The sequence below is a fragment of the Thalassophryne amazonica genome, chromosome 10 (genome assembly GCF_902500255.1).
Source record: "Thalassophryne amazonica chromosome 10, fThaAma1.1, whole genome shotgun sequence".
NCBI lineage: Eukaryota > Metazoa > Chordata > Actinopteri > Batrachoidiformes > Batrachoididae > Thalassophryne > Thalassophryne amazonica.
In genome coordinates this window covers 40,943,116-40,958,993 of record NC_047112.1, presented here as the reverse complement: position 1 = coordinate 40,958,993, position 15,878 = coordinate 40,943,116, and the positions used below count along the sequence as shown (strand labels likewise).

General features: G+C 40.7%; 1 pseudogene; it reads left to right on the top strand.

Annotated features, from left to right (window-relative positions):
- The first annotated feature begins 4,686 nt into the window (after nucleotides 1-4,686).
- Nucleotides 4,687-14,348, top strand: LOC117518093 (annotated as a pseudogene).
- Nucleotides 14,349-15,878: the final 1,530 nt, after the last annotated feature.

Below are 15,878 nucleotides of genomic sequence, written 5' to 3'. Positions count from 1 at the left end.
CCAGAGTGAACTGTTTGAAAGTCCATAACATTTTGAAGCTTCGTTTAGTCAAGGCAACTGGGCTTCTTGTTTAGCTGGGAAACCTTTCGCCAATCATCCAAGTGGCTTCGTAAGTCTGGGATGGTTAGGGAATACCCACTTTCAGGGACACCATCCCAAGGTTTACAGAAATCTTTCTGTTAATCCAGCCTTTGGGGAAGTTATTTGCTGGTTGGATTTTGGAGTGCCGCTCCTTGATGGTTGCTATGGTAACTGTGGGCGCACCTGATTTCTTTTGGATCTTTGCAATCAGCTCACCTGGAGTGTGAAGTGGTGGATACAAAAAGGGGTTTTGTAGCGTGAGGGGGGGGACTTCATTTCATTCCACTTCACTTCACGGAGAGGAAAGGATTCGGTGGCGGAAGGCATGAAGAGCAGCTGGTGAGGAGAGCGACTGGATAACGGGAGTCGTGTTGACGTTGATGTTACTGGTTCCAGCTGAATGCTCGCGCCGGAGAAACGCCATAAACGTGGATTATCCGCAGCGGCAGGGGAGAACCCTGCCGTGTCTGTGAGTACGCTCTCATGTGTTTGTGAGGTGGTGCTTTTAAGCAGAAAGTTGGAGTTTCCCGCGGGGACAGAGGTGTGTGTGTGTGTGTGTGTGTGTGTGTGTGTGTGTGTGTGTGTGTGTGTGTGTGTGTGTGTGTGTGTGTGTGTGTGTGTGTGTGTGTGTGTGTGTGTGTGTGTGCGCGTGTGTGTACGGAAGGCGAGGTGACGGAGAGAGACGTCAGGAGGAGAGACGAGCGACGAGGGGCGTTACGTGCCACAGCCGGGGAGGAGCCTTCCCTCGGCTGAGAGTGCGTCGTGCCACGTCGGAGGAGAGGAGGACACGCCCCTAAGGTGACAGTGGGAAAACGTCCGTGGATTAGTGGATGTTTGGTCGGGTCCGGATTGGTTGTCTCTGCTCGTTGACTGTTCGGCTCTGCTGGAAGTTGTGGTGTTTTTTTCTTTTAAGAATTGTATTTTAAGATTTCTCTTTTTTACTCTGTAAAATTGGTAATAAATTAATATAAGGTTTGCCTTGTTTGGTCACTCCAGCTCTATTTGACAATAACTAGTAAATTGGACATTTTGTGCTTTAACTCATTATTCAAAACTTACAATAATACATAAACCTTGCTTACATGTAGGTTTCAGTCATCCAGGCGAAGAGCTGAATCTTCCAATAGTTTAGTCAAGGTTGAAGCTTCAGCTCTTCACCTGGGAAACTGAGAACCTACAGAGTTATTGCCATAACATTTTCTGTACATACCTGATGAGATTTAGGTTTTGGAATCACATGCTCACTGAACTTTCTTTAAATCTCATTTGTAAAAGATATTTATCTGCTTCTCATTATTTGCTTTTAAACAAAAATCTTACATTTATTTATATATATATATATATATATATATATATATATATAGTGAGGAAAAATAAGTATTTGAACACCCTGCAGTTTTGCAAGTTCTCCCACTTAGAAATCATGGAGGGGTCTGAAATTTTCATCTTAGGTGCCTGTCCACTGTGAGAGACATAATCTAAAAAAAAAAATCCGGAAATCACAATGTATGATTTTTTTATTTATTTATTTGTATGTTACTGCTGCAAATAAGTGTTTTAACACCTGTGAAAAATCAATGTTAATATTTGGTACAGTAGCCTTTGTTTGCACTTACAGAGGTCAAGCGTTTCCTGTAGTCTTTCACCAGGTTTGCACACACTGCAGCAGGGATTTTGGTCCACTCCTCCACACAGATCTTCTCTTGATCAGCCAGGTTACTGGGCTGTCACTGAGAAACACGGAGTTTGAACTCCCTCCAAAGATTTTTCTATTGGGTTTAGGTCTGGAGACTGGGTAGGCCACTCCAGAACCTTGATATGCTTCTTACGGAGCCACTCCTTGGTTATCCTGGCTGTGTGCTTCGGGTCATTGTCATGTTGGAAGACCCATCTTCAATGCTCTAACTGAGGGAAGGAGGTTGTTCCCCAAAATCTAGCAATACATGGCCCCGGTCATCCTCTCCTTAATACAGTGCGGTTGTCCTGTCCCATGTGCAGAAAAACATCCCCAAAGTATGATGCTTACACCCCCATGCTTCATAGTAGGGACGGTGTTTTTGGGATGGTACTCAGCATTCTTCTTCCTCCAAACACGACGAGTGGAATTAAGACCAAAAAGTTTTCTTTTGGTCTCATCTGACCACAACTTTCTCCCATGACTCCTCCAGATCATCCAAATGGTCATGGGCAAACTTAAGACGGGCCTGGACGTGTGCTGATTTAAGCAGGGGAACCTTCCGTGCCATGCATGATTTTAACCCATGATGTCTTAGTGTATTACCCACAGTAACCTTGGAAACAGTGGTGCCAGCTCTCTTCAGGTCATTGACCAGCTCCTCCCGTGCAGTTCTGGGCTGATTCCTCACCTTTCTTAGGATCATTGATACGCCACGAGGTGGGATCTTGCATGGAGCCCCAGTCTGAGGGAGATTGACAGTCATGTTTAGCTTCTTCCATTTTCTAATAATTGCTCCAACAGTTGATCTTTTTTCACCAAGCTGCTTGGCAATTGCCCAGTAGCCCTTTCCAGCCTTGTGGAGGTCTACAATTTTGTCTCTGGTGTCTTGGGACAGTTCTTTGGTCTTAGCTGTTAGTAGTTGGAGTCTTACTGATTGTGTGGGGTGGACAGGTGTCTTTATGCAGCTAACGACCTCAAATAGGTGCTTCTAATTTGGAATAAGTGGAGTGGAGGTGGACTTTTTTGTTTTTCGATTATGTCTCTCACAGTGGACATGAGATGAAAATTTCAGACCCCTCCATGATTTCTAGGTGGGAGAACTTGCAAAATCGCAGGTTGTTCAAATACTTATTTTCCTCACTATATATTAAACACAACACTTGTTTTTACTCGCATTTTTCATGAGCAAAACTCAAAGATCTAAAATATTTTCTATATACACAAAATATGTCTCTCAAATATTGTTCGAGTCTGTCTAAATCTGTGTTAGTGAGCATTTCTCCTTTGCTGAGATAATCATCTCACCTCACAGGGGCGGTATATCAAGATACTAATTAGACAGCAGGATTATTGCACAGGTGTGCCTTAGGCTGGGGACAATTAAAGGCCACTCTGAAATGTGCAGTTTTGCTTTCCTGGGGGGGGGGCTAGAAAACCAGTCCGTATCTAGTGTGACTTCTATCTGCCTCATGCAGTGCAACACATCTCCTTCGCATAGAGTAGATCAGGTTGTCAGTTGTGGCCTGTGGAATGTTGGTCCACTCCTCTTCAATGACTGTGTGAAGTTGTTTGATATGGGCAGGAACTGGAACACGCTGTTGTATATGCTGATTCAGAGCATCCCAAACATGCTCAATGACATGTCCGGTGAGTATGCTGGCCATGCAAGAACTGGGATGTTTTCAGCTTCCAGGGATGGTGTACAGATCCTTGCATTATGCTGCAACATGTGGTAATGGTTATGGATGAATGGCACAACAAGCGGCCTCAGGATCTCATAATGGTATCTCTCAATTCAAAATGCCATCAAGAAAATACACCTGTGTTCGTTGTCCATAACATGTCTGCTCATAACATGTCTGCTCATACCATAACCCCACTGCCACTATGGGCCACTTGATCCACAGCGTTGATATCAGCAAACTGCTCACTCACACAACACCACACACGTTGTCTGCCATCTGGCCTGAACACTGAAAACCAGGATTCATTCATGAAGAGAACACCTCTCCAGTGTGCCAGATGCCATCGAATGTGAGCATTTGCCTACTCATATCGGTTACAATGACAAACTGCAGACAGGTCGAGACCTTGATGAGGATGATGAGCATGCAGATGAGCTTCCCTTAGACGGCTTCTGACAATTTGTAGAGAAATGCTTTGGTTCTGCAAACCGATTGTTGTAGCAGCTGCCTGGGTGGCTGGTCTCAGATCACCTTGGAGGTGAACATGCTGGATGTGGAGGTGCTGGACTGGTGTGGTTACATGTGGTCTGAGGTTGTGAGGCTGGTTGGATGTACTGTCAAATTCTCTGAAATGCCTTTGGAGACGGCTTATGGTAGAGAAATGAACATTCATTTCACGGGCAACAGCTGTGGTGGACATTCCTGTTGTCAACATGCCAATCACATGCTCCCTCAAAACTTGCAACATCTGTGGCATTGTGCTCTGATAAAACTGTACATTTTAGAGTGGTCTTTTATTGTGGCCAGCCTAAGGCACACCTGTGAGGTGGGATGGATTATCTCAGCAAAGGAAAGTGCTCACTAACACAGATTTGTAAACAATATTTGAGAGAAAGAGGTCTTTTGTGTATATAACAAATGTTTCAGATCTTTGCGTTCAGCTCATGAAAAATGAGAGCAAAAACAAAAGTGTTGTGTTTCTATTTTTGTTCAAAGTACAATGTTGAGAACAGCCCAAACAGCCCCTTCTGGGAATCATTTCTGTGTGGTTGGCAGGATGTAATTTATAAATTGCTCTGGTAGCAGCTTGGACCTGCAGGTGGAGTGGAGACTTGGTGTGTCATGCGCCCTGAACTTAAATAGCCACTGCAGCGCAGAGCGCACTACTGTAACTGTCCCAACAACTGCTGCAGACAATTAAATCAACATCATTAAAAAAAAGAAAACAAACAATCTGAGGGGTTAAACGACTCAGCCACACCTTTTTCCTCCTTAATCTCTGAGCTCCACCGCTCTGCTGGATGTGATGGCCAGCTCTGGGCTGCAGCTGCTTGGGTTCCTGCTCTCTCTGGCCGGGATCAGTGCCACACTTACGGCTATTTTTATGGTGGAATGGAAGAAGCAGCATCAGGGGAAAGCATACCGAAACTACGAGGGTTTGTGGATGAGCTGCAGCGGTGGCGAGAGACTAACCTGTGAACTGTACAAGTCTCTTCTAAAGATACCAGGTAGGTCTGCCAGAAGCTGCTCGTGGAGAAACCAGAAGCTGCGCCTGCTTTGAAAGCATGGCATTATGCACGCAACAGTGTTCACTGCATATTATTATTACATTTCGTATTCATATATAAATATATCATTTCATAACATAAGCACAATATTGTATTTACTGTCAAATTCACAAGTATTTGGACAATTACACAATTTTTCTGAGTTTGCCTAGCTGTGCACGACCACAGGAGTTGAAATGAAATAAACCAGTGTGTTTAGTTTACCAAAAAATACCAGTCAAACATCAGGATTTTCTTTCACCAAAACATCAAATCTAGGCTTGCATCTCAGATGTATCTTCTGGAAAATTGTAGCTGAACTTTCAGGTCATCTTTTTAAGAAAATTCTCCTTTAAACCACTTCATCATGACGCTGTATAAGTGGTGATACAAAATGCAAAACATGCACCATGCACAAGTTCCCCAATCACAGCCACAGAAGCCTATAACATTCTCTGGGTGTCTTGGTGTCTTTCCTCACTCTTCTCTTCTTGCACAGTCACTCAGTTTTTGAGAACTCTCTACTCCATACAGATTTACCATAGAGTGCCGTACTGTTTGTATTTCTTAATTGATGAAAATAAAATCCAAGGCATATTCAGTGACTTGGAAATGTTCATGTAGGAGGTGACCAAGAACACGATGTTCACTCTGTAAGAGCTCCAGCATTCCTCTGTGGAGAGAGGAGAACCTTTCAGGACAATCATCTCTGCAGCAATCCACCAATCAGGCCTGTATAGTGGAGTGGCCAGACAGAAGCCACTCCTTAGTAAAAGGCACATGACAGCCCACCTGGAGTTTGCCAAAAGGCACCTGAAGGACTCTGAAAACCATGAGAAACAAAATTCTCTGATCTGATAAGACAAAGTCCCCTCATTACCCCATCCCCGTAGAGATGGTGCCTGCTCCCAGACCACCAATAACCAGCAAAAATCTATTTAAGCATAAAAATTCAAAAAGAAAAATAATATAGCACCTTCAACTGCACCACAGACTAAAACAGTTAAATGTGGTCTATTAAACATTAGGTCTCTCTCTTCTAAGTCCCTGTTAGTAAATGATATAATAATTGATCAACATATTGATTTATTCTGCCTAACAGAAACCTGGTTACAGCAGGATGAATATGTTAGTTTAAATGAGTCAACACCCCCGAGTCACACTAACTGCCAGAATGCTCGTACCACGGGCCGAGGCGAAGGATTAGCAGCAATCTTCCATTCCATCTTATTAATTAATCCAAAACCCAGACAGAGCTTTAATTCATTTGAAAGCTTGACTCTTAGTCTTGTCCATCCAAATTGGAAGTCCCAAAAACCAGTTTTATTTGTTGTTATCTATCGTGCACCTGGTCGTTACTGTGAGTTTCTCTGTGAATTTTCAGACCTTTTGTCTGACTTAGTGCTTAACTCAGATAAGATAATTATAGTGGGCGATTTTAATATCCACACAGATGCTGAGAATGACAGCCTCAACACTGCATTTAATCTATTATTAGACTCAATTGGCTTTGCTCAAAATGTAAATGAGTCCACCCACCACTTTAATCATATCTTAGATCTTGTTCTGACTTATGGTATGGAAATTGAAGACTTAACAGTATTCCCTGAAAACTCCCTTCTGTCTGATCATTTCTTAATAACATTTACATTTACTCTGATGGACTACCCAGCAGTGGGGAATAAGTTTCATTACAGTAGAAGTCTTTCAGAAAGCGCTGTAACTAGGTTTAAGGATTTGATTCCTTCTTTACGTTCTCTAATGCCATATACCAACACAGTGCAGAGTAGCTACCTAAACTCTGTAAGTGAGATAGAGTATCTCGTCAATAGTTTTACATCCTCATTGAAGACAACTTTGGATGCTGTAGCTCCTCTGAAAAAGAGAGCCTTAAATCAGAAGTGCTTGACTCCGTGGTATAACTCACAAACTCACAGCTTAAAGCAGATAACCCGTAAGTTGGAGAGGAAATGGCGTCTCACTAATTTAGAAGATCTTCACTTAGCCTGGAAAAAAGTCTGATGCTCTATAAAAAAGCCCTCCGTAAAGCTAGGACATCTTACTACTCATCACTAATTGAAGAAAATAAGAACAACCCCAGGTTTCTTTTCAGCACTGTAGCCAGGCTGACAAAGAGTCAGAGCTCTATTGAGCCGAGTATTCCTTTAACTTTAACTAGTAATGACTTCATGACTTTCTTTGCTAATAAAATTCTAACTATTAGAGAAAAAATTACTCATAACCATCCCAAAGACGTATCGTTATCTTTGGCTGCTTTCAGTGATGCCGGTATTTGGTTAGACTCTTTCTCTCCAATTGTTCTGTCTGAGTTATTTTCATTAGTTACTTCCTCCAAACCATCAACATGTCTATTAGACCCCATTCCTAAAAAGCTGCTCAAGGAAGCCCTACCATTAATTAATGCTTCAATCTTAAATATGATCAATCTATCTTTATTAGTTGGCTATGTACCACAGGCTTTTAAGGTGGCAGTAATTAAACCATTACTTAAAAAGCCATCACTTGACCCAGCTATCTTAGCTAATTATAGGCCAATCTCCAATCTTCCCTTTCTCTCAAAAATTCTTGAAAGGGTAGTTGTAAAACAGCTAACTGATCATCTGCAGAGGAATGGTCTATTTGAAGAGTTTCAGTCAGGTTTTAGAATCCATCATAGTACAGAAACAGCATTAGTGAACGTTACAAATGATCTTCTTATGGCCTCAGAAAGTGGACTCATCTCTGTGCTTGTTCTGTTAGACCTCAGTGCTGCTTTTGATACTGTTGACCATAAAATTTTATTACAGAGATTAGAGCATGCCATAGGTATTAAAGGCACTGCGCTGCAGTGGTTTGAATCATATTTATCTAATAGATTACAATTTGTTCATGTAAATGGGGAATCTTCTTCACAGACTAAGGTTAATTATGAAGTTCCACAAGGTTCTGTGCTAGGACCAATTTTATTCACTTTATACATGTTTCCCTTAGGCAGTATTATTAGACAGCATTGCTTAAATTTTCATTGTTACGCAGATAATACCTAGCTTTATTTATCCATGAAGCCAGAGGACACACACCAATTAGCTAAACTGCAGGATTGTCTTACAGACATAAAGACATGGATGACCTCTAATTTCCTGCTTTTAAACTCAGATAAAACTGAAGTTATTGTACTTGGCCCCACAAATCTTAGAAACATGGTGTCTAACCAGATCCTTACTCTGGATGGCATTACCCTGACCTCTAGTAATACTGGGAGAAATCTTGGAGTCATTTTTGATCAGGATATGTCATTCAATGCGCATATTAAACAAATATGTAGGACTGCTTTTTTGCATTTGCGCAATATCTCTAAAATTAGAAAGGTCTTGTCTCAGAGTGATGCTGAAAAACTAATTCATGCATTTATTTCCTCTAGGCTGGACTATTGTAATTCATTATTATCAGGTTGTCCTAAAAGTTCCCTGAAAAGCCTTCAGTTAATTCAAAATGCTGCAGTTAGAGTACTGACAGGGACTAGAAGGAGAGAGCATATTTCACCCATATTGGCCTCTCTTCATTGGCTTCCTGTTAATTCTAGAATAGAATTTAAAATTCTTCTTCTTACTTATAAGGTTTTGAATAATCAGGTCCCATCTTATCTTAGGGACCTCATAGTACTATATCACCCCAATAGAGCGCTTCGCTCTCAGACTGCAGGCTTACTTGTAGTTCCTAGGGTTTGTAAGAGTAGAATGGGAGGCAGAGCCTTCAGCTTTCAAATCAATTTTATTTATATAGCGCCAAATTACAACAAGCAGCTGCCCCAAGGCGCTTTATATTGTAAGGCAAGGCCATACAATATAAGGCTCCTCAGGCTCCTCTCCTCTGGAACCAGTTCCCATTTCAGATCAGGGAGACAGACACCCTCTCTACTTTTAAGATTAGGCTTAAAACTTTCCTTTTTGCTAAAGCTTATAGTTAGGGCTGGATCAGGTGACCCTGAACCATCCCTTAGTTATGCTGCTATAGACTTAGACTGCTGGGGGGTTCCCATGATGCACTGAGTGTTTCTTTCTCTTTTTGCTCTGTATGCACCACTCTGCATTTAATCATTGGTGATTGATCTCTGCTCTCTTCCACAGCATGTCTTTTTCCTGGTTCTCTCCCTCAGCCCCAACCAGTCCCAGCAGAAGACTGCCCCTCCCTGAGCCTGGTTCTGCTGGAGGTTTCTTCCTGTTAAAAGGGAGTTTTTCCTTCCCACTGTCGCCAAGTGCTTGCTCACAGGGGGTCGTTTTGACCGTTGGGGTTTTTCCGTAATTATTGTTACAATATAAAGCGCCTTGGGGCAGCTGTTTGTTGTGATTTGGCGCTATATAAATAAAGTTGATTTGATTTTGAAAGTAAACTGGAGGAAATTGGAGGAAACTAGGCACCATCCCTACATTTATGTATTTTGTTTTCACTTTGTAAGTGATGTGCAGGTGTTTTGTTTTTGATGGAAAAAATGATAAATGTTTAAAAAAAAAAAAAAAGAATTGTTATATTTAGTTTGGCGGTGAAAATGAAAGGACTGTTTGTACAAATCCTAAACAGTTATAGTGCAGCGGCTAAGAGAATATTTAGAGAAAAATCGTGCAAATGGTGATACAAGCACCAAAGTTGACACAAATACTCCTTAGACATTACTCTTTTGAACAAACCGACTGGCCACTTGAATTTTCAATAGGGGGCCAGGTAGGGGTCAATTGAAGAATTACACAGGGGTCAAAATTAAAAAAGCTGAAATCAATCAATCAATCAACTTTTTTCTTATATAGCGCCAAATCACAACAAACAGTTGCCCCAAGACGCTCCACATTGCAAGGCAAGGCCATACAATAATTATGAAAAACCCCAACGGTCAAAACGACCCCCTATGAGCAAGCACTTGGCCACAGTGGGAAGGAAAAACTCCCTTTTAACAGGAAGAAACCTCCAGCAGAACCAGGCTCAGGGAGGGGCAGTCTTCTGCTGAGACTGGTTGGGGCTGAGGGAAAGAACCAGGAAAAAGAGATCGATCACTAATGATTAAATGCAGAGTGATGCATACGGAGCAAAAAGAGAAAGAAACAGTGCATCATGGGAACCCCCCCACAGTCTACGTCTAAAGCAACATAACCAAGGGATGGTCCAGGGTCACCCGATCCAGCCCTAACTATAAGCCTTAGCGAAAAGGAAAGTTTTAAGCCTAATCTTAAAAGTAGAGTACTTTAACTTTTGACCCCTGTACAAACTGAAACTGACCTTTGTCACCATTTTTGCTGGTTTTACCCCATAACTCCTAATCATTCAGTCATAGATAGCCCAAGCTATACCTTTTTGGAATCTTTACGATCACACAAATAATGTGGTGTAGTTTTCAAAATGATTTCAGCATTTTTAATTTTGACCCCTGTGTAATTCTTCAATTGACCCCTACCTGGCCACCTACTGAAAATTCAAGTGGCCAGTCGGTTTGTTCAAAAGAGCAATGTCTAAGGAGTATTTGTGCCAACCTTGGTGCTTGTATCACCATTTGCACGATTGTTTAAGTTATCTGCTGCACTATTAATGCTGTACAGCTAATGTGATATTTTTGTTAAAGTCCTTAAAGTTGTAAATCTACAAAAGGTGTGTCACTGTCCAAATACTTATGGACCTAACTGCATTTTCTACCCTTCTGTGTGCGTCCAGCTGAGGTCCAAGCAGCCAGGTCAGTGCTGCTGCTCAGCATCTTCCTGTCCACTGTGGCAGTCATGGTTTCCACTGTGGGAATGAAGTGCATGTGCTTCATGGAGAACAAAAAGGAGAGCAAAGTGGCAGCAGCTGTGGTTGGAGGAATCATGTTCATGAGCTCAGGTGTGTCAGTGCTGCTCCTGGCTCTAGGGGGCACTGAAACCAAACTATACATCAGTAATGCTCCACTCATCATCATCATCAGTTACATCTATATATTAAAAGACTAGTGGCCCCTCTGTGCGTGTGCATGTGTGTGTATGGCTTCGATCACGGGTTGAACAATGGGGAGCTGATGTTTGTCATTTGGTATGCTTATGTATTTTGGGTCAAGGATGAACGCCAAAACAGAATGTTGATAGGACTAATATTTTTGCTAACACACTGAAGAAAGGACATTGATAATTACATTCTGGACTCACACGCCATTCCAAATCATTATAGAAACTTTGCAGAATTTATTACCACCCTTGAAAAATGTCAGCTACCTATTTTATAAAACACCAAGAGCAATAGGGGATTAAGGACCTCGCCCAAGGGCCCTTAGTGATTTTCCAGTCAGTCTGGAATTTAAACAGAGGATCTTCTGGTCTCAAGCCCAATGCCTTAACCACTAAACCATCACCTCCCCGAAACACTACCCAAATCTAGAGCCCATGGATCCCCACAGGCAATGCGCTAGTTGTTTTTTATTGTGCTAATAGTTTGTCCTGAAGTCACATCACATGTTCCTTTTTTTCACAAATAAACAACATGTTGAAAACTGCATTGCTGGAAAATGGACACTGCTGTGAGAGTGATACAAAAGCACAATGATCTGCAAACTGTAAGAATGCCACTAAAATGAGTGTTTCCTTTGATCACGTTTAATGACCATCATCATCACCTCTTGGTATGTCAGAGTAGTTGTTCTGTCCTACTATGGATCTCATAACCTGCACAGGTAGTTGGAGAAGTGTGATTCAACTTTACATTGATGGGAATATTGAGCACCCTGTCTGTTCTTTTATAGCTGAAGTTCACTTATTTACCACCGTATTAAGACACTGTTAGCGATCAGGTTTGTGACTGTTCCAATTGAGAGTTACATCATATAACAGAAGTTACTTTTTACACCTGGGTGATTCTTAGACTACGGGCACTTATTATGTCCTTTGATCATATTGTATGAAAAACAGAAAAAAGTGGAAATTTCACACTTTTATAGTTATCTTTACAATGAAAGTGTGTTAAGAACTTTGTTCTAGTAGTCTATGATGACTTTTTCACCTTTTTCAGCATCATTATATGCAAATATTGCCATTTTGTGCTTGTCCCACACCCAGACTTTTGATCTTCAGTGATAAAAATGAATGGTAAAGAAACGTTTTTTCTAATGTTTTAAAATATCTCTGAATAAAATATCAGTAAAATAATCAAAACATAATTGGGGTATTCAATGTCATACAACTGTTGTGATTTTTTTAAACAAAATGTAGTTGTCCCACACTATTGCATTTCCACCACAACACTGTAATGTCCCTTTAAACAGTTTGTATGAAAGATTGTTTGGGTAGTTTCTATGGAGATAAACAGTGACATCAGAGCACATGTATATAGCGCCAAATCACAACAAACAGTTGCCCCAAGGCGCTTTATATTGTAAGGCAATGGTGTGGTGGAAATTACATTTACAAGGCCAATAGTGCCCGTAGTTAAAGAATCACCCACTTATTACTGAACAGGCCATGCAATACGTAGATTTGGTGCATCTATAGCACACCTCTAAATGAACTCAAACTACATTTTGATGAACCTTACACTGCATAGCTGTTAATGTGTTCATGCATTTTATATTATTTATTTACTATGGGGACTACTTCCTGGCAGAACTTACCTGGATCCCCCCATCATCCCAACTTTTTTCTGATATGGGGTTGTACAGCAAGACTGGACACTAAATCAATCAATCTATCTAGATAGAAAGTGTGGCTGGGGACAGTACAAACCTTTTCGCTAGTGTTGCTAATTCAAATCACTGCTCAAGACTATGTCAAAACCTATTTTGAACAATGTTCCAGAATATGTAACAGAAGGAAGACATCACTATGTGGGCAAATATGGGATGAAATATACAACAGATGAGTGAAATAGAATGGGAAACTAAAACCAAAATTAAACACTAGATAGACCACGTGGCTGGGGATAGGGCCAAAACCTTTCCTTGCTTCTATGAATTGCTGCTATAAATTTGACCTTGCTCTGGATAATTTCAAACCCTATTTTGAATATTGTTCAAGAGTCTGTATTAAAAGAAATACATCACTTATTGAACTGTATGGGGCCGCAATATGTCACAAACTGATTCAAAAGCTTCCAGTTGATTTGGTGTTGAAATATTGAAACATAAGTGAATGACCTAGGATCTAACTGTTTTTTAATTTAATTTTTAAAGGATAAAGGCAGCACAAGGTCTGTTCGCGCTCTAGCATGTACTGTGCATCCAGAAAGGATTCACAGCACTTCACTTCTTCCACATTTTATGTTACAGGCATATTCCAAAAATAGTGAAATCATTTTTTCCCTCAAAATTCTACACACAACACCCCATATTGACAACATAAAGTTTTTTGGAATTGTTTTTTTTTGCAAATTTATTAAAAATTAAAAAAATAAGAAATCACATGTACATAAGTATTCACACCCTTTGCTCAATACTTTGTTGATGCACCTTTGGCAACAATTACAGCCTCAAGTCTTCTTGAATATGATGCTACAATCTTTTTTGAAGTTTTGCCCATTCCTTATTGCAGCATCTCTCAAGCTCCATCTGGTTGGATGTGGAGCATCGATGCACAGTCATTTTCAGATCTCTCCAGAGATGTTCAATCAGATTCAGGTCTGGGCTCTGGCTGGGCCACTCAAGGACATTCACAGAGTTGTCCTGAAGCCACTTCTTTGATATTTTGGCTGTGTGCTTCGGATCATTGTCCTGCTGAAAGATGAACCCTTGCCCCAGTTTGAGGTCAAGAGCGCTCTGGAGCAGGATTTCATCTAGGATGTCTCTGTACATTGCTGCATTCATCTTTCCCTCATTCTGACGAATAACCCCCAGTTCCTGCTGCTGAAAAACATCCCCACAGTGTGATGCTGCCACCACCATGCTTCACTGTAGGGATGGTGCCTGGTTTCCTCCAAACATGATACCTGGCATTCACACCAGATAGTTCAATCTTTGTCTCATCAGACCAGAGAATTTGGAAAAAGTAAAGCACAGTGAATACTTTCTGGATGCACTGTACGGTGAATTTTTGTAAGTGATCTCTAAACTAATTCCCAAAAAACAGATTTATCACAAATAAACCAGTTGTGAAAAGTGAGTTGAGCACTTGATTGCTAACAATGTTTTAATATGACTTGGGTTGTAAAAAAAAAAAAAAGACTTCATCCTTTAACGGTACACAGATGTATTTTTTCTTTTGCAGGTATGAGTTTTCAAAAGCAGTATTTGTGAGCTGGCTTGGAGGCATCCTTACGATGGCTGGGGGCACTTTACTGAGCTGTCGGAGATGTTCACGTTCGTCCAAGAACCCCGCTCACCTCCATGTGGCCCCCGCCCCCGGGAGTCAGTATGTGTAGTGTGGAGAACAGGTGCATGCGGGGCATGTGGTTAACTGACAGAGCAGGGCATGATGGGAGGTGTGTAAAGGACTGTGTGCAGGTGCACCTGCATGAATCCACTAATCACTGTCTCAGCCTGGGTGTTACAACTTTACATTTCATTTGTTTTTAACTTGTTTTCAGGCATGTTCGTGGCCTGTCATCATTCACAGTCTGTCCCTCTCAGCTGACGTGTTTCCGCAGAGGAGAAACTAGGGAATACTTTGAGGCTTAAATTACGAAATGTACTCAGCAACTATGTGAATGCAACACTTTTATTTTCATTCACATTTTTTATAAATTGAAGCAAATGATCTAAGGTTTCTTCGGTGCACACAAAAGACTTATTTCTCTTGAATTTTAATCACAAATTTCGTAAAACCTGGGTGTGAGCATTTCACCTTTGCCCAGATAAATCATCAACCTGGTGTGTGTGTCATATCCAGATGCAGATCAATGCTCTGTGGGCCAAGCAGGTTTTTGGTACAACTTAAAATGACTAAATAAGATTTAGAATCCCAGCTCAGTATACCATGAGCAATACAAAATGTATGGTGGCCATCCCAAGTGAGGTCAGTTTCAGTTTGTACGTTATTGGTTGATATAATACAGTTAATGAATGGAATAGTTTGATTGCATTGAGTGCTGGGTCTCCAAAGTAACTTGTCAATCAAAGTTGACATCCATTGGATTCTGGAACTAATCAGGATGGTGCAAACTTCCTTTTTAAAACCCTTTTAGCTTAACCAATAACTTGAATCACTTCTTTTTTCTTTTTTTTTTTACCAAAATTGGAGCAAATTGATGTTTGACCACTGTACAAACTGACAAACTACCTGTCACCTTTTTTCTACTCAAACCATTACTATTTAATGTTTTAAATAAAAAAAAATATATCATTAGTAATGCTAAACAAAAATACCGAAACATTAAGATTTTTTGACAATTTTTTTAACAAAATACCATGTTGTACCATTGTTCATAATAGGATAACAAGTGCATAAAATACGCATCAGTTTAGGTTTTCTGTTTAACTGTAAAACACTTCATTATATTATGTTATCTAGTATCCGGTGTATTCCATAATGATAAGAAAACTACATGAAACCATTATATTATATTAAATTATGGACACACAGAAAAATACCTAAATATTAAAATGTTCAATACTACACATCAAGCAAAACAGTGGTGGCATTGTGAAACCATACACAACCACAACAAATGCTAAGGTTTATAATAGAGCACTCTACAGTGCACTCTACTCTCTCATTTATTGGACTGGAAATCGTCACATCTGGCAACCCTAGTTAGGCGACACAGTGAACAGAGAAAGACGCAAACAGGGCTGTACCATTTCAGGGAATCGGGGCGGGGGTGGATGGGGGCTTTATATTAGGCAAAAAAAAACTGTTAATTTGCCCCAATTAAGTAATGGGGTAGGGGCCTACACAATGTTTAAAGACAAAAACGATGGGCCTATTCATAAATAATTCGTATTGATTTTGA